Source organism: Linepithema humile, chromosome 5 (assembly GCF_040581485.1).
Source record: "Linepithema humile isolate Giens D197 chromosome 5, Lhum_UNIL_v1.0, whole genome shotgun sequence".
In the NCBI taxonomy this organism is placed as follows: Eukaryota; Metazoa; Arthropoda; class Insecta; order Hymenoptera; family Formicidae; genus Linepithema; species Linepithema humile.
Window position 1 is genome coordinate 7,906,212 of NC_090132.1, and position 20,494 is coordinate 7,926,705.

The 20,494-nt window shown below is 38.4% G+C and overlaps 2 long non-coding RNA genes across 5 annotated transcripts in view; both read right to left on the bottom strand.

The window, feature by feature from the left end:
* The window catches only part of LOC136999892 (uncharacterized), a 36,247-nt gene extending 21,873 nt beyond the window's left edge, over positions 1–14,374 (bottom strand). For both annotated transcript variants that reach the window (XR_010890172.1, XR_010890171.1), the window contains exon 1: positions 14,298–14,374. This is a non-coding gene — a long non-coding RNA (uncharacterized lncRNA). The remainder of the gene's footprint in view (positions 1–14,297) is intronic.
* Positions 14,375–14,931: 557 nt separating this feature from the next.
* LOC105674660 (uncharacterized) overlaps positions 14,932–20,494 on the bottom strand; it is an 87,563-nt gene continuing 82,000 nt past the window's right edge. The window contains exons 4-7 of one of the 3 annotated variants that reach the window (XR_010890163.1): positions 18,641–19,316; positions 17,319–17,454; positions 16,639–16,846; positions 14,936–16,561 (exon numbers count right to left, since the gene is read on the bottom strand). This is a non-coding gene — a long non-coding RNA (uncharacterized lncRNA). Of the gene's footprint in view, positions 16,562–16,638; positions 17,270–17,318; positions 19,317–20,494 lie in introns of all 3 variants that reach the window. The other 2 variants (XR_010890164.1, XR_010890162.1) reach the window with 2 other exon arrangements.

Sequence of the window (20,494 nt, forward strand, 5' to 3'; positions counted from 1 at the left end):
CTGCGTACCAGCATCCACACCCACCGTAAGAGCTGACACAAGTGCCTGGACTACCTACACAATCAGCTGTACTATCACCAGAAGCCCAACGTGGGCCCTCATGTCTTTGAGTTACACAAGCGACTCAAGCGTTCGCACAGGGCTCGCCTGGCGGCACACACCCACCGCGAGCACATAGGAGCTTCGCTCGCACTAGCTCGCCCAGATGTGTACATAGGTACCGGCAGCCAGGATCGACATCCGCATCATCCCCTCCGCTGTTGGGGCTCCAGCCTCCTCAAATCGACCCTGCCTTGTAGTCAAACCTACCCTACGTGGGTTTCCCGTCGATGTTTCCAGGGTAGAAGATGAAGGCGTAGAGAGAAAGAGAGAGAGAGAGAAGGAGGAAAGAGGACAGAGAGATAGAGCAGGGCGTGTCGTTGCGTCTGCCGGGCTCCCGAGGAAAAGGTCTGAAAAGCCCTCTCCGTTACTTTCTACACCCTCGTCCATTCTTACTCCGGCACGCACAGCGGTCCAACTTTTACCATTTCACCGTCTGGCGAGATAATCTCCCGGTCCCACCTATAATCCGGCGGGAGAAGAAGAGAGAGAAAAAACGGAATCACGATTTCCTATCTGCGTCGGCTCCTCTGCGCTTTCCCGAGAAAAGGAACCGTCGTTATTTCAAACTTGCGCCGTGCAGGTGCCGCAAGTTGTTTCACGCTAATGACATAGGCGTTGCTGGAACTTAATGGAATCAACCTGGAAGAGAAAAAGCTATCAGAGAAAGAGAGAGAGAGAGAAGAGAGAGAGAGCGAGGTCGTCTAATGTAGCAAGTGCCATCTCTCACTAATGTAGCATAGAAAAGTAAGGTTCAACTTATTCTGTATTTTATTATTGTACGCCGTGATATTTTCCCGCGTTGATCTACGGCCGCGCAAGCATTAAAATGGAAACGTTATCCCGCGATTCATAAATTTTCACATTATACGCAATGCGCGGACGATAAATAGTTTTCTCTTGTCATCGCGGATTACGGAAAATATTGTTTGCTATCTAAATGACGTAAATACTTTAGCTATCTTTATTTCTAATTGTCCAGAATATGCGTATAAAAAATGTATTATATACTTCCTGCTTTTATTTAAAAGAACATACATCTCGTGATGCAAATGCGAGTTTACGGAATTAATGTCGTTTCGGAGTAATAAATACTATCGTTCATAATAATTCCTTTTGAAATACCGTAATTGCGGCGAGATAAATGAATAATATATTTGCAGACAACGAATACGTGCTAATCCTCTCGTCTGCGGCACGTAGATAACCGTCAGCCCGCGCGAAACGGCAAACAGGTAAATTTTATCAAAACGCGCACGTATACGTGTCGAATATGCAATGCGCCCGAACAAAAAGTGATGCAGACGGGGCGCGCTGCGCGCGCCCGAGTGTTTATAAAGTACATAATACATTTTATCGTTATTATATTGCACTCCTGAAGAGTACTTCGCCCAAAGACAAACTTCTCGAGCTGTTCCCGGCTAATAGCGTGGGCGTGGATGCAGGTGCGACATACATATTGCCACGAAATGGTCTTGTAAGTGGAGGGTGTAGTGGGAGATGGTGGGATTAAATTGCCCCTCGTAGACTCCAATCAGGGACGCTCGGAGAAAATTAGAATGAACGACACTGTTGTCGTGGCTGGCAGCGCGAATTAGGTGCACTTGGAGATCGTCGAAGACGGCATTGAAACGAGTGCGACTACGAATCGAGAATTAAAAACGCTTCTTCGCGTTTATCTTCGATACACGAACGAATCGTGGAGCAGTCTTTACATCTTCGGTTTCACGATATGCAGTATGCATATCGTGGCTCCGCAAATGATTTTTACAAATGGTTTAAGAAAGTTTAATCTACACACGATCTGCACGCAATAGTTTCAGCGACTGAGAAACTGCTCTGAAATATTACGAAGCTTGCTGTTGCGCGGCCTCATATTCTAATACAAAGTTTCTAGTTTGAGATTGCATTAGTTTACATTAGCATAATGCAAATCACGCTTGTATCTTTTATTTATCTTAGTATTTACTATCAGGAAAGTCATAAATTGCGCTATCCGCATAACGAACCCTTGATTTCTGGTAAAATTTTCTTCAGCGTCAACCTTGAGAGAAATAGAGGTTGATACACTCGCAGAGTGTAAAATCTGCTTATTTGTGCTACCAGGGATTACACGGTTTCTACTACACGAGACTATCGGCGAAATGACGGGACGCTGGAGCGTTGGGAAGTTGGCAAAATCCGGAGTGCCGCGTTATAAAGATATGCCCGGCGGGTCGCTCGGGAGTCGGGCGGAAAGTACGAAATTGCTTATATTTTATAAAAGCGAAGGAGAATGAGAGGGAGGTCTCCGTGGCGGCGCGAGAGATGAGGTGGTATCGACGGGCGAATAAAAAAAAGAGAACGTCGAAGAAGGAGGCAACGTTTTCTTATGAATAAACAATAAGCATCATACACGCCGTCGTAGCGTAGGCTGAGAAAAGAATATAGACGCACTCGTACGAACCAACCGTTTGCATGTAGGGCGTGCATTCTGAAGGTGTGGCGCTTTTGTAGTTGCGCCATGTTAGACAAAAGTCGATTCGAAAAATTGGAGTGCTTACAGGCTGAAGCAACGCTCGAGAGATGCAGACGAATTGAATTTTATTGTTGCAGCTTCACAATAATTAATAGGACAGATCGGATCAAATTGTTCCTATTTTTATTTACGCCTTTTCTTTATTTAGATAAACTTTACAGAAAGTAAAACAAAGTTTTATTATTACTGTCGATGTAGAAATGTATTTTAAGCCATTACATCGCAGGATGAAGCATTTATGTTATATTTATATAATTTGCAGTAATTTTTTGGCCATGTTCTAATTTAAGTTTTCTTTATTTAAGCGGTTTATGCTACTTGTGTGATTAAAGCTTCCATAATTCTGCTTTAAACTAGCATTCTGATTATTAAATAATTCCGCGTGTTTTACGTCGCTATAAAATCTGGCATGCGCTCACGATGCTACAATTTTTTGGAATTTATTAAATTTAATGTCTTTTGCAATTTAATATTTTAATTATTAAAATGATTTATATCTTTCGAGTACAAAAACTAAATTTCTACTTGTTATAGAATAGACTGGCGAAAACTCGTGCAAATCTCGCAGGAACATATGTAAATGTTGGCATGTGTGTGATGCAGGTATCGATTTTTCTACCTATATATGTCTAAAGGTTCTTCCCGAAAAATATGGCGTCTTTGTCGCTGCATTGTCAAGCTCGCGACAAGACGGGAGGGAGAAAATGGAGCACCCTACATATATCAGGTTTCTCGCCAATATAGCCCAGAAGGGACGAGGGCGTGTAATCAACGTGCAGACGAAACAGCATATTGTTGTTTTGAAGGAACAATTTACTTAGGATTAGGTACACCATCGGTACGCTGAATTTATTATAAGGGATCTGAGCGAACAATACACGCTTGCGCTACACATATTTGTCGTAATTTTCTTGAAGTATACCGAAACATCGATTTTTTGACAGTGCAATAATAAATTTGTTTAATGACTTTTATCTTGGCACAAAATAACATAGTGTGATACAATAAAAAATACGTATCAAATAAATATATTCTGACTTCAAAAAGTGATATCGAAACACGCATAAAAGAATTGCGAAACATTTACGTGTTTAGTTCTGCAAGATCAATAAAGAACCAGCTGATCTTACGAGATCAAAATAAATGTAATTCGAGGCCGCGTTCATCAACAAATGTCACGTGTTGACGATATATAGTATCAGAAGTTAGCGATTGATCGGACGACATACACAATTACGTCTGTTAGGATTTGTTTGGAAGAACATGTTCTCTCCGTGATATCGATGGAAAAAGGGAGCGAACCGACGTCGTCCGTCGAATGGATTCATTCCGCAAAGAAACACACATTGTTATCTTGTAAACAGCTCGCTGAACTAATTTGTCGCGATGTTTACGCGGCGATTCTTATATGTTACGTGTTTGTTTCTTGTAATGAGATGGGGTCGGTCACGGTTCGAGACGTTTTCGCACTGTGTGCGAATCTCATTAACGGGAGATTATCTGCGGAGATTAAATTGACCGCCTCTGTGCATACAAGGTCCACCGTTTTGCATCCCCGCCTCATTGTTGAAACTTCAATCTATCCGGCAACTTTGAGGATCGTCGTTTGCGCCGTCTTTTAAGACTTATTAAAGTCAATTCGGCCGTAATTAAACTTCACGTATTAAATTTCTTACGGAATTCCAGCAATACCAAGTGTCTCATCGGATACACGCCCCGGAACTTTATATATTCTAATATGTTCCAATCTAAATTCTTAAAGTGAATAGCATGCACCACACCACCTAGCATATGAGAAAAGAATACGCGATAAGGAAAGGTCCCTAAAATATTCCATTCAGCCAAGATCGATTCCAGACGACGGACACGTCTGGTATTTTTCTTTATGTACATCTTACAGTATCTAAGCTGGCAAACCGTTCTTGTAGCTACATATTTCTACGAATTTGAGTGGGTACGATAAAATTTTCTCGAAAATGTTTTAGACCTTCCTATTATTAATTGTGTAAATATTATACGTGCCAAATCGCTTTGATATACAAGAAAAAGCACTCCGTATAAATTATAGGTTTACAATAATTTTAGTTCGAAATCATTCTAAAACAAAAATTGCTTTTATGATTATTTGTGTTTTAATTTATTTTTTATGTGTTTTATTATTCTAATATAATATATGCATGAAATTTTATGCAATAATACCGAACGGGTTGAAAAATCATTGTTTAACTTTAAATTTAAGTAGGGTTTTCACGTCAAAAGGAAATTGATAGAGTAATATTATTCGTCGGTGGTTTATTTTTACATTGGTTTTAGCGTTTCCAATATTTTCTCTTTTGCATTAGCGTCATTGAGCTCGTAGCCAAAATCATGATGATACCAAACGACTTTGTTTGCTCGTCGAGTCTCTACGAATTCGTGCGAAGTTACATATGAGAGTAGATAGTTCACCATATATTCGTACCTATCTGAAAATCCGCGCGTATTCATGTAACTCCACCGCCGCGGTCGCAACGTTGAGTTCGCAGCCGAAATCACAGGGTGCTTCGAACAGATTCGCGCGCGTGTACGTACGTGTATCTGTCGCGTGCGCGCAGTGTATTCGTATTTGTACGAGTGTGCGCGAATATTCGCGCATCTATATGTGTTTCCCGCTTCGCTATCGCGACGTGTAGCCCCCCTTCCCCCCGTCCCGCTTTCCTGTTTTCGCCGTGTTCAGTTTCCATGTCCCACCAACAATCCAATTTATACGCCGGATTATTCTGGGAACCGTCGAGGAGCCCGAGGGTAGCTTCCAACCCTCTCCCTTCCTCTTCTACCTGGTTGTTGCCCCTGTCGGACCTTCTTGAATCCCTCTCTCTACGTGCCTGCATCGACGGCTGCGGAATCGCGACGGTTGGGACCGAGGGAGCATACCGCGACAGCGACTCGATCGAGTCGGTTTCGCTCGAACATGGCTGATCGTCGCGTTCTCCATATTTCTCTCTCTCCCTTTGTCTCCCTATTAGACCGATATGAAATAGTTTCTCGTTATTTCTTGATCTTATGTTAGCAATTTATTAGACTTGTTTTCGAAAAGTCGCTTATGATGCTATCTGTACGACGGTAAATGGGATTCTTTCTGTTAAGCTCGTCGTAGATTGGAATCCTTGCGAGATTTATTCCTCGCGTGTGGGAGCTTGCTTGAAAGCTGCTTCTGCTTTATTCGGAAGAAAAGCAACGCTATAAAAGTAAGCGATTGAATTTACTGATACGATCGAAACGCGACCGATCTGCTTTTGTCCAAATATCTCTGCGCTTCACTTTTGATAACTTGAAATGATATTGTTTGAATGGTTTTTTATCTTTATTATGTTTCTATCTTTCCTATTCAAATTTGCAATGAGGTATTCGTAATTGAGATCGCAACATTTTATTGTAAATTTTAGAAGCATTGAAAACGTAACATAAAAATTACAATTACGAGAGTTAAAAGTGCTTTTCGCGAAGTATACTATCTCTGTCTTTTATTTATGAGCCCATTGTTAAGATTTAGCTTTCAGTTATGATACGTTGAACGCGTTTAATCGAACTGGTTTCGTTCAAAGTGGCTGATTATACTTTTTCCTTCTCTCCATCAACGCCTACAATGATTCCTTCTCTGATATCCGATTTTTGAGTATGATCTCTTTATCCATTTCGTCCGATAGAATTCCCAATGTTCTGTCAACGTGGGAATAATAATATGACTTTCTTATTGACGATTACGCTACAGAGCTTTGAATCTTTATAGAATATTTGCGATACGCTACAATATTTTCCACACTATATGTGCGTAAGATATTTTTGCGTTCTTACACTTGTAAGACATTCCAGAATATCTTACACGTATCTCCGCTGTATATTATCCAGTTTTTTGTAATTCTTCTCTTAAGACTTCATTGACGTCCTTTTAGATCAGAGAGATTATAATAGCTGCAGGGACCTTTCTACTTTTGCATCACGTTCTGCAATAAACTTCGCAATATATCAATAATTTAATAGCAGTACGCGGCAAACGTCTGATAGCCACGGATTTCCGTAAATTTTTCATAAAATTCCATAAATCAGCATTTCGTTCGGTTTTTACAAAACTTTCGTGGATCTCGTCGGTGTCTCATTACCAAAGTAAAAACACACAAGTGTTCGCAGTGCCTGACGCGAATTCAGACCAAAAGTCCGCCGTCGAAGAATGGTCTACATTCACGAAGCTTCTTTATAAAAAATTCAGGGCTTTTCGTAGAAGCGAACGATGGGACGTATTGATTTTCGATTAAGACACTCAAACCAAAGTTCTGTTTTGCTGCGTATTCGTTGCCCTCTAAAATTTTGAGGGTGAATAATTTTCTCATACATTTTCTGTGCTTTTTTAATAAATGGTCTTAAGCAATTTAAAGTTAAATATTATTTATAAATACAGCTGTTTGAGAAAAGTTCATAATCTATTTTATAAAAAGCACAATATTCATTTACATATAAATGTGAAAAACTTGCCTAATTTGAAATGTGAAAAAATCTCTAAGTTTGAACTCCATTAAATCTGTAGTCTTCGATCTGTAGAGATCTGTAAAATTGGAGCTTTAGCACGTCATTATTGGCGTACAAACATCGATTTCCTAACAATAAGGTCCCCGAAAAAAAACGCGCAACTAAAATAATTTATATCGCAGCAGGTGTAATGGACGGATCTAAAGATACGCGATGGATACGCATCGGCATTTCTTTTTATTGAGATGCATCTTGTGAGAAACACGGATATGTGACCGTTCACGAGAGCAGAGAGATGGAACACGGGGGATGGGACGTGCAAACTGTAGGTGCAGACAGTTTGTGGCGCTTTAGAATGAGGATTTATGTTCCAGGCAGAGACGTAAACAATGCGCGAGACGCGGCGATAAATCCGCAACGGGGGAGTCCGCTCACCCCTAGTCGTAGGTTATCTAGGTCTAGGAAATTGTCGTTTAGTATACTGTATTGCTAAAGTTGCTATTACGTTCGCCACTATGTTCCGCGAAGACGTGCATCTGGCGTGTATCCTGTGGCTCGTTGATGTTTAATGGATTTTGTTAAAATATGCCTAATATGAAACGCGCATAAATGCAACAATGACACGCTATTATAAATGCTAATAAGACTTTTACGTTCTTCCATGAGAGTAAAAAATTTCAATTGACAGATTGCGCACGTTTATAAATAAATGACTAATATAAAAGCTATGTGCTGCTACATTTTGAGAGGTTAAATGAAAAGAAATTTTCATAAAAATTATTTTTTCAAGTTGATTCGAAATTTATCTGTCATCAAAATTAAAATTATAGAAATTGCAGGATATTTTATATATAAAAAATGCACTGTTTGGATAATTTTAATTGTTGTATTATAAGCGACTTTATTGCGAAGCACACTGATGCTATTAATTCTTCGCGGCTGCAAATTCTTATTTTGAAGGTGAAACATTTTATTGCAGATGAATCAAATTTTGACAATAAAGAACATTTTTTTCCACAATATTTATGAAGCTGACGAGAAAGTAGGATTTACTTTATTAAGAGTTTGTAAGTGCGTTTTATACGAATATTAAAGCGGTTTAATTAACGCGCTCATAAAAAAAATTAATTATTACAGTTGGAAGAAAAAGACTTATAGAGAAATATAAGAAGCAAAAGATTACGTATTGTAAGTTAATGTCATGTAAAATTCAACAACATCACGAACAGCGACATTTACAACCGCGTTAATTACTGCGGTTTACTAGTAAACTATTAATATACAAGATATATCGACTCTCTTACTTACGCCATTCTGTCGCGAAAACTAAATAAAGAGAGAAAGAGAGCGACAAAAAACAGGAAAGCAATAATAAATACTTATCTGTCGCACCATACTGTTGACACGTTAAGTACGTGTACGAATTAATTTTACATATGATACGGAATTAGCGATTTCAACGTTTTTAAAAGAGAGACAAAAAAAAATGAATCCGCAATGTCTTTGAATAATAATAAATTTAACATTGGCTCCCGTAAATGTCTCCTGGATTTATATTTGCGAGTAAGACAATTTACATTTATTAATTGAGTGTAGCTTATTTCTCCGTAATAACCCGTCGCATACGCGACTTACGTCGCAACTTGTAAACGCGGCGAGGGTTACCGTGGATACACGGATCGACGGACGTATAAATCGTTCGCGTGAGGGGTTCATAATGGGGAAACCGCGACGGAGGGCTTTGCCCACATAAGATACACGCAAATGCCAGTATGGATGTCTACGGCGATAAAGTGGCACTGGTGATTACACTTAAATGTCTGCAGCCTTCACGCAATTGTCTCCCATTGACACACAATTCCTTAATTGAACTTTCTATTAAACACTGCACATTGTGTTGTCGCTGATACTATTTCAAGTGGCGCATGCAAGGACGACGAACAATTGGCGATTTTATCGTTACCGAAGAAAACATCTTCAATATATGTATAATGCGCGCGATTCGAAAAATGCGAAGAATCTTCTCGCGAAAATATTTTAACTTTTAATGCATTTTTATTTAACATTGTGGTTTAATATGTAAAAATAATTTTTGTCAGATTTTTATCTACATTGTGAAAATTTAAGTTTACTTATTCGCGAAAACATCGCCGCACTGTCGAAGAATCGCGGTATGCCGACGGTAGCGGCAAAGGATTCGATAGAAAAACTCGGAAAAAAGAATCCCTTTTTGACGTTTTTATAGCGCAGTAAATATAAACTTTCCTTTAACCTTTTTTGTATACGAAAAATGGAGCGACACATTAGCAAATTCATAAGGTTGCTTTCACCATTCCAGGCTATTTTTTTGACCCTTGCGTTATGAAATATGGTCTGCGTCAAACAATCGATGGTTCAAGAATACAAAGAATTCCAAAAGATTTTAGCCATATGGAAACTTTTACTATATTTGGTGACTTTTTTGATATGTGATGACGTTAGAAATTTGTACTTATTATTTTTGTTTTGCTTTGAATTGCAGATTACCGACATGCTAAGTCGTCAAAGTCGCCGAATTCTGAACAGGGGTAAGTTGGAAATGTTGCAGACGCATGAAATGATTGCATGTAATTGTCGATTTTCTGGTATGTGCACCGTCATTAGAAAAACGGTACAGTAAAGAAAAAGGTTAGCGATCGTCAAGAAATTCATCATTATTCGCGGTAGCGGCCATTAAAGCGACGTTATACCTATTTTATCCCGCGTGAACGTAATTTGAATTTGAAAAAGCAGTTTTTATAGTCGAGCAATTTGAGCCGGTATGCATATAAACTAGCGCAACGGGTTGCTGTAAAAGATTCGCGGGGACGATTACGTTGAAATAAAAATGACAATGTATCAAAGAAATGGATTGCATCCGCAAGAAACTAGTCGTAGCATGGTATCCCAGTAATTTTCTCGACTTTGCCGCCGACTTTCTAGAACGCTTCGATGAAAAATCGCTGAAGCGAAACCGCACGTGTTTTATTACAGCTTTAATTGCAAGTATCCTCTTAGCCGTACTTTACGCTGACCATAGTCAGAGAAAATGTAAAATATGAACGTTGTAACTGCGCAATACCTTAAGGAGTTCTTGTTACTCATTGTGCCAGAACACGAATAGATGCAAAAATAATGTTACGAGATTTATTTCTACCGCCCGAAGAGATCGGTTAACGAATTTTATTTTCAAGCGATCGTGTTAAGTTGAAATATCGTAAGAATTCTTATGCGGCTTGTTCTAATCAAACGTCAATACGTGTTAAAAATAATACAATTTATACGACTAAGAGGAAGTAAATTAAACAAATTTTTACAAAGAGAGAACAGGATTTTAAAATTATGCAAACTATTACGTTATTTGTATTTTGCAAAATTAAGTAAGTGAAATGTTTGCTTACGTCAATTATCGAATTTTAAGAGATTTTTTTATAGCTGCATTTTTTATCATGGTATAAAATGAGTTACAAAGGAAAGAAATATTTGATAGATTAATGCAAAATAATATTTTGTGTTATCTGTTTCTGGCATAAAGTCGAGAATATAATTTTGTAAACAAAATTTCTTTGTCTTACACAGATATGTTCGCAAATTCACCCTCTTTTACGTGTCCACTTCTCCCTCTTTAATCGGCATTTGTTTTGTTAGTTGTGGGGGGCGTAATTTATTACTTCCTTAAAAGGTAGTTTGCGAAGTACAACGCCATTATAAATTCACATTTACGTCGGACAGCCAGATCTCGGCGGCGGCGGCGGCGGTAGCGGCGGCGGCGGCGGCGACCGCGAAGTCGCTGTTCGGAAACGCACACCACGGACGCACTTTGCACTTCGCGACACACCCTGCGCCGTTAATTCGTTACTTTACTTCACCCTTTACGGCGGATAGGTACGATTTTCTCCGCAATTTATAGTAACCGATACCGCCGATGACCATTCGTATTCGAAAACGAGTCGACATTCCTCTTATCTCCTCTCTTTTCCGCGCTCTCCGTGTGTCCTCATTGCGAATTCTCTCTCCCCGCTCTTTAAAGGAGAAAAAAAATTGCCGTCGCGACGATGTAACGCATACTTCGATGGGGGATCATGCACATGCATACATTAACATTAAAGATTGGTAATCGCGTAATGTGAATTCAAGCGTCTCGAAACGATTCCGTTCAATTTCGGAGAGTGTATCTCTTCGAAATGTAATTCCTTCGCAAATGTGTCTCGATATACATCGATTGCGGTTCTTTAAGACTCCGGATCAAATCTGCTGTGAATCTCGTATTACACTTTGCTGACGTAAAGTTGAGTTGACATTTTTAAATTATTGTAAAGCTATACGAGAGGTGTGGGATTCGTCAAGGTGTCGTATATAACATTATACCCGTCAATTTAACTTAAAGGTTTCGCGAAAATTTGGCGAACGATTCCAAGGCTTTGCACAAGTAACATAGTGTATGCACGCTAAAACGTGTATATATTTGCGAGAATTAATAATGCAGGTGCGCGAGTCAATCACGAGACTCGGGCAGAAATTAATTAAGCACAACCAGCATTTGCTATGAATTTCAGGTTTAATATCGCAAGACGAGCGAGGTAATTACACCTCGATTTTATATCGAATTAATTGACGCCGTTATGCCACAGCCTTCGCGCTTTTCCACTCTGAACTTTTGCAATTCTGCCGCGCGAGACGCCGTGCTTTAAGGCATTTTAAGACGTTTTAAGAGCCGCAAAATGTGCATGTTGCCGCGTACCTCGTTTTTCGGATAATGTCGAGCGTACTTCGTTTCCGATTTTACGATCTAATAAGGAAACGTTTCATTCTTTGATTTTAATGAACTTTAAATATGTATAGAATAAACTAAAATAAAAGAAACATTTTTTATAAGTATTTTATCGCACATTAAAAAATTGAAGCAGATTCTTGAAACTAAATCAACATACTTTATTCCGCGAAAATGTCATAAAATTTTATATTTAACTGTTCTATAATTGTATATTTAAATTAACAAAAACATATTTTTCTAGAATATATCTGCATTTTTTATAATGTTTGACAAATGTCAAGTTATTAAGTTATAATGACACAAATTAACGAAATTTTTATACCAAATTTATTTATATATTTTTGATAAAAGTTTTCAAAATATTTACGTCTTTATCGATTTGTAGAAGTGGATATTTATTGAAAGTATGAACTTTTGAGCTAAATTGTTGATTTTTTACAACGATGTTCACGATGACTATGAAGTACAATATTGCGTGAAGTACAATCTATTGTGTTAGTTTCATTAACCTGTAATGAATTTTAACACAATAACCAATTACTTTTACTAAGAATATTCATTATAATTAGTATTATATACAATATTATAATTGAATGGCACAATAATATTAGCAAAAGCTTGTTGAACTGGATTAGAGAACAGTCATTAATCAACATATGCATAAGCGATAAAAATATTAACGACTCGTAAGTAAACGTAGTAATTAGTTTACTTTACTTCTATGCAAAGAGAAAACGATTTAATTTGATTCGTTGATAAGACTATTTAAAAAAAATAAAATCTGCAATAAACTAATTCCATTTTATCGTCACAGCAGCATCGTGTTAAAAAGTTGCTTATTTGCTTTTGAATATCTGTACTCATAAATTCTTCGTAATTTTTAATCATATATACTGCAAATCTTTAGGAAGATTTTATCAATAATTACTCAAGTAAGATTAATTTACGTACGTTTTTGTTATTGATACTGAAAAGTGCCCGAACACAATCCGATTAAGACAATATTTTTTGCGAATATCAGCAAACGATGATCATTTCTCTTCAGTTGCAAAAGTCGCGAATTACGTTTCCATTATTTCGAAAGTTGCCATGGTGGTACAGAGCGTTGCATTTCCTATCTCGCGTCCCATGATGGCTGACAACGACAGCGATGTCCCATCCCACTCCATCCACGCGCGGCTCTCTCACAAAAGCGACGGGTCCAGAAGGACGACCCTAGCCTAACCCTTACTTAAGCTCCCTTTTGCACTTGGCGGCCATGTTTCTCCGAGGGTTGGGCCACCAAAACGACGGCGACTCATTGGCCGGGAGAAAGGAGAAAGAGAAAGAAAGAGAGAGAGAGCTTCTCCATTTTCGTCTTGCTTCATCTCGCTATGTCTCTTATTCTGCCTCCTTCCCTTCCGTTGCCGCGCTCTTTATTCGACACCCCCAATGGCGCGTCTCTCTGTCCTTTTCCGCGTTTTTCTCGCTCTAAATTGACGTCTCTTCCTGTCTCTGTCAGTTTCGTTTTGAATCTCGTCTCCTGTACTTTCCGCTCTTCTTCCTCTGCGTCCCCCAAAATTCCGTCTCTCCATCTCGCAGCCGGTCTCTCTTCGTAGCGGTAAAGTTAGGTTTATTTTTTATTATTCTTCATGTTTGCCGGACATGTTCAGAGTCATCCTCCGACCATGCGACCCTTTGCGTTTCTACCATGGGTCTACGTGAAATTTATTTCGCGAGTTCGATGTTCTCGATATCGTTACATCCGTGAAGGAAAAGCATTGCGGTCGTGAATATTGGCACGATAGCTCGTTTGTACGGAAAGAAAGTCCGAAGTATTATTCCGGTCTACTTGCGTATTCACTACATATACAGTACATTGAGATTTTATGCGAAATTACGTAGCGATAATTATTTTAATGCGTATTAAGCTTTACTTCTTTTGAACGTTCAGTAATTATTAACGCCAGTGATAGTATTTCTTGCAACCAAAATTGTCTGATGATATTGTTAACCACTTACTAAATATTTTTTAAATTTGATATAGAGAAAAAGTATAGAGAAAATGTATAGTTAGATATATTAATATTACGAGTGATTTTTAGGAAACGTACGTTTCTCCATCGAAGCTAAATTTGATAATGAATTTTGTTTAAAAAAGGAAAAAGTTGAAGAAAACTATTATGTGGCTTTTAATTCCCTTATTTTCAACTATTGCTGCTGATTTAAATATATTATTGCACAGATAAACGAATTATAAAGAATAAAAAATAATTCGCAATAATAAATGCTAAAACGATATAGTTTGAAATGATTACCATGAAATTTTCGAGTTTTGCAATTCAATGTGTCTAAAAGAACTTATAAGTCACTTTATAATTCCATGCAACAAAATGATTAACTTACCTGATTGTTAACTTCTGTGAACAGCATCTCGAAATGCTTCACAAACCTTACACCCATGTGAACTCATTCGATGATTGACGAAAACTGAGCAACTTTTTGCACGGTTCGATGAAATTTGGACCCCACCATTTTCTAGAGAATTCTTTCTTGACTTTCGAATTTTATTCGGTCGCTTTCTCTAACCCTCCTTTCCGATTGCATTCACTCTCGACTAGCCAGTGATCTCGTTTTCCCCTTTCGGCCTATTTCCTTCCTTCAACCCTTTTTATGAATGCTTTAAAAGAGAAAGTCCGCTAAGCTTATTTCTGTATAATAAAATTTAAAGAAGGGTTTTTCCCGTAGCTGTCATATTTAAATGAAATAATAAATTTTGTTTATTTCTTGAGAATATTGTTAACAATTAGTCAACTATGCATTCCATTCGCATAATCAATTTTAACACATGGTCAGTACAAGATGTAGCTAATTTCTGGTTTGTAAATCTTGCGTGCTGCGTAAGCGAATAAATAATATATATCTATTTTCTTCGTGTGCTATTTTACTTTAATGTTTATCGCTATAATATATCGAGAAAAAATAATTCAGAGAAAGCTTTGTTATTAACAAATATTTTACAGTTAGATGTTACAGATTAACTAATGTCATTGTGTGCTTTTAAATTAGAAGTAAGAATAAATTTTGTGTATTAATTAACTAAATGTAATGACGATATTTTATATAAATGGAATATGCAGATCTTGTAGATTTATTCCTTTTTGTTGTGCTGAAAATAACAAGTCTTCTAAAAGTTAATTTATTATAAAAAGAACGAATTCCAGGAGAATTGACGACATAAAGTTAAATTTATTAGAGATATGAAGAAGAGCAGAAGAAATAAAAAATTTCTGACAATTTTTTTATTCAGCTCACGAGAATCCTGAAACAAAGAACATTTCTTAATTTCAAATATATATTATAATTATTCGAATTCTTTTCTGATTTTCTTTATTTAAGGATTAATAAAATATGTTTTCCTGTGAAGAATGAAATAACATTTGCCATTTGAATTTTAATTAATATTCAGAGAATAATTGTTCCTCTATTTTTAATATAGATACTTAAACAGTACAATTAGCATACATTTAAAATTTGTTTGATTTAGATTATGATATAAAATTTTTAAATGCATACAAAAGTATTTTAAAATTTACATTTTGAGAATTTGAAAAAGCAATTAATGTAAGAAATTAAAAATTTTTTAAAGCTCATTTATTTGTTGAATTTCGAAGAAAGAATACTTACATGATAAATTTGTAAAGATATAAATTATAGTTATATGCGCACAGTATACATATTAATTTATGAATGGAATAATATATTATATGTATGTAAGAGAAAAAAATGGCATTGATAATCTTCATTATGTTACTTTATTATTTTATTTTATATCCAAGATTTCACGGTATTCATTTATCAAGCATAATGACCGACAGAATGAAATAAATATTAATAGATATTTATTATTTAATGATAATTAGTTTAACTTTTACATGTATGTAGAGCGTATTCCATTCCGTAAACTAATTAAAGTACTCGATGTAAAAGACGCGATATATATTCTTGAAAAACAAACTTTTTTATATTAAAAGATTTGTAAATCGTGTCTGTCTATAATAATATCATACATACATGTAATATATAGTAAATATAAGTATTAGTATATTAATATCCTAAATATATTAACATTATAGCTGTAATTTTTTTATTGCATTACATGTTATACAATTAGTGAATTCTGATGTTTGTACGTAAATGGAACGTCAACATTTATTTTATCGAATATCTAACATGAGTAGATAATCATATTTCAAGTACAATTTGCGACATCTTAGATAAATATCAAATATCTTATTATTTTCACACACAAGATTAATCTTATTTCTACATATTATTTTCTATCTTCTTAAGGTTTCACATATTATAGCATGAAGATTGTATTCGAGAAGTCGACGAAGAAATCCAGCGTTGTACGGTGTAGCCTCCTGTTACGTATACTGAAGGTATACCGGACAGGAATACACTCAGGATACATTCAGTATACGTACAGGGGGTTTCACATTCCTCATCGGATACTGCCTCGCTGTGGTGATTGACCCTGCTCAGGATGCCAACGCTGATAAGATCGACGACTGTCTGCCAGTATAGTGGTTTAACATTACATCTTCTAGAATTGTGCTGGCACGATGCGACGGATGATCTCCGACCATTTAATATTTTTCATTTTCCTGATCCAGATAAAATTTTTGTTAATTTTCTAATCGAAATTGTACGAAGAGATGTTTTGTAATCACATTCGTCTTACCGCAAACGATGTTAATCGCGGTCAAGATCTTCAAAGTTAAATGTAGCGCTGAGATGCAACGTTTCTCTCCACGAGATGCTGTTGATTCATGATTAGGGCGGAACGCAAGCGGTCTCGTGGTAATCCAATTGAAACTCTGTTTAAAATACGTCTTAAGCGTCAGAAGTCCATACGCGTTTCGCTTTTCATGGCTGTACCTCGAGTTCGTCTACGGATACACATAAATAACATTCGAGTTATTAATGGATATTGGAAGCTGGATAGTAAGAACAGATAATCTAAGGTTTCGTCTTAGAGAATTTTGCGGGAACGATAGATCGAAGATTTATTTAACGCGTTTCTGAAAAAGGATATACCGTGCAAAAAAAAAATAAAGATGGGAAGACGGTGACTAATCGGTCATAAAATCTCATCGCCTCGCAACTCGTGATGGTCCCCGAAAGCCCGTGGAGCTTGGAAGCCCAGCGTGCCGGGATGTCGGACCGGTTGCCTGCCGTTTGGGCTACTGCAGGGAATCTTTCGTCGAAATGTAAGCCGTCTCTCGTGTGACAATCGATCAATAGCCGTCTACCCACAAGCATGCATCGTTACCGCATATATATATTTACGCGCGTTCGTCGCAGTACGCAATCTAGAAATATTTTTAAATTATGAAATAAGATATTCAAAAGTATACTGACCTTATATTACTAATTTTGTTACGTTTTCGTCCTTTTTCCGTCCCTTTTCTCTCCATCTCTCTCTCTCTCTATCCACGGTCGCGCTAATTTCCGAGACGTCATCATCGCGTAGATCTCTCATTTGATCATCCGCCAACTGAAATCAACCGACATGTGAAATTTGACGTAGGATCCCCTTCTGATATATGTCGAACACCGCACACTTTTAAGGGTTTTGAGGGGCATTCGAGGGTTGTCAATCACAGAAGGCACTCCGATTCCGTCTTCGCGGCGTACGAATGACAACTCCGCTCGGTCTACATGCTACGAGTGACGTTCACGGTGGATGCGCTCGGTCCGTTTCGTTCGCTGATTCGCCGAGTCACGGCTTGGTTGCGAAGGACAGAGCGCTCAACGCATCGGGGAGAAAGAGAGACGGATTCGGGCGACCGTGCGCGACGAAAACGGGGGAGGTAGAGAAACGAATAGGACGCGAAAGAATGCGCGGTCGGAGAACAAAAATCGAGACAAGGAGACGAGCCGCGGGAAGAAGAGAGGCGATTAGACGCGTGTCGCTCATACGTCAGACGCCGACTGGACGAGCGAGGACGCGGCTGGAATAGGCGTCTCTGCAGTTCCCGCGACGACCGTGACGCGTCCCGCGGACGACTGTCGGCGTCGCGGCGCTCCGGCGTTGCACGTCACTCGCGAGATTCGGATCTCTTCGTCTCTTCGTGCCGGGTCGTGGCCAGTCCAAGGCAGCCGCCGTCCAGGAACGTGCTACGAGCCACGAAGAGCGGCTTCCTCTGGCGGTGGTTGGCCGACGATGCCGTAAGAGTAGCGTCGGGCCGACCTCGCGACGCCGACGCCATGCGGCGCCGCTCTGCGCCCGGCCGCGTCTAGGGACGAGCCACGTCAATGTTGTGTGGGTTTTCAACCACCGCACACACGAATGCATGTACTCTTTGGATGCACGGGGGGTATATAAAGTCGGGGTGGATATAGGGGCGACCGGGAGGGGCGGCTTCTTGATAACGCGCAGGGTCGACCAACCCCTCTCACGTTGTCTCTCTCTTCCTCTCTCTCATTCTACCTTTCTCCCTCTGGCGAGCTTCTTCTCTTTGTCTCACCCGTTACCTCCGAGCAATCTCTCTTTCACCTACGCGTACTCTCTATTCGTTCATTTCTCTCTTTTTCTGTCTGACCCTCGCTCTCTTTTTCTCCTTCACCTTTATTGTTCCTGTTTCTCCGTCACTTTTTTATTTCTTTTCTCCGTCGATTGTTTCGTCTCCTTCATTCTTAATAAGGTCAATCAACCCTTCTCTGTTATCTACTCTGCTTACCTACTCTGTTCATCTGTCGTGCTTTCTCCATCCACCCTGCGCTGTCTAACTATCTTTCTCCCGCTAGCTTCTCTTTGCCCCTGTTTATCTCTATCCATTTATCCCCTTCTCTCTTTGATTACCTTCTCATGATATTTTCTCTGTTTTCCTCGACGCTTAGCTCTGCTGCGTTTACCCTTCCTTCGGAGCGAGCTCGCGTCGATTTGATTTTGCCGCATCTCTGTGTGTGATATCGTCTCGCTCCACGCTCTCCCCACCACGTGCTGACTCTTTGCGTATGACAGCAAGCGCGAGTTTTATGCAACTCCTCCGTGGGTTGGGGGAACGCGGTGTATTCTGGCGCCACCAACCGGCACCCATGTAGAAACTCCTCGCCCCTGAATCGTGACGTTTTTATTGGGCGACGCTCTGTTCTCTCCGTGAAAGACAGAAAGAGAAATGGCGCAATGGTGCTGCGATCCTCCTCCTGCGCTTTTGTCTCACCTTCCTTCTTTCCACGCTTCTCCCTCGTCCCCGTGGGCGTCTCTTCGGCTTATTCTTTGTCTACTGTGCAGGTAAGGTTACGACCTCATGAGTTTGCTGCAAAACTCCGCGGTGGCGAAAATTATTAATTCGCCGAGCAGTTTGCTCGCGCATCGTAAGTCGGGAGGAATGGGTCGCGTGCGCTATGCCGAATCTGCAGACATTTAAAGAACACTGAGTCAGATTTTTACTCACTTATAGGCGCTGTATAATAGGTTTATATAGAGTTTACGACACGTTACACAATACGTGCCGTAACGGGGAATCGTGAGTAAAGATTGCCGATAATATAAAACGGAAATAATAAATACGAGTTACAAGGCATGTTCTCTTTAAAACAAACTGTAATGTATCTTCAACTTTAACATTCTGTAATTGGAGCTTTATTATTTCAGATCAAAGCAGTTGATAGCAAATTCAATTAGACGAATGATGAAAGCGTTATGTTACATAAAACATTGAAAAAATATTTAAATAACTATTGAATTTTAACGTATGAAAATCGGAGTAGACTTCTGCGACTTCGAATATTGACCTTTATACCAATATCTTGTTAGATGCTGCCATCTGAACGACACAATCCAAAACATTCGTTTACAGATGCTCTTCAGCATCATATACACATGCACACAGAAACACATATACAGCAACGTATACTGGATTATTAGTAAACGATGCTGCAAGGAAGAATTTAGCTGGAGTTATTAAGCGTTTTTTATAGACGTTCATGCATATTTAATATATTCAAACTGCTTTTTTCCTAATTTATTAAATATGGAATAATATTTTGGTATGATAATTTTACATCTATTAAATTTCTTAGATGTTGGTGTAAAACGAAATATCAGTTATTATTCTAGCTAAATCGCAAGCGCTCATATTCCGTTTAGAACTAGATTTCTTTGCGTTTTTGAAATTAAACATTTCAAAGATAAATTTTCACTGTAAATAGTTTCATTGATTTACATTATTTGTGTCTTTACCATTTCGAGTTGATGAAGATAGTCTGAACGAGTCTTTTAACCGATTTGTTTCAGGATTTTGATTTATACAACTACACATTATATATGCAACTTATATATGCTAATACATGACAATATACTTCTATATAATACTCAATAATTTATAATTTTCAAAATAAACGAAACTACAAATGTAGTGTTAATTTTACCAACTATAAAATACGATACAAAATTTTTTAATTCTCTCTTTAGAACGAGACAATATAAATACTTACTTTAATTTTCTATCATCTCGTTAATTTCATACTTTTGATTCTGTCTGGTGTCTGCGCCATTGTGTATCGTGCGACTCAGATCCTAATATATGCAA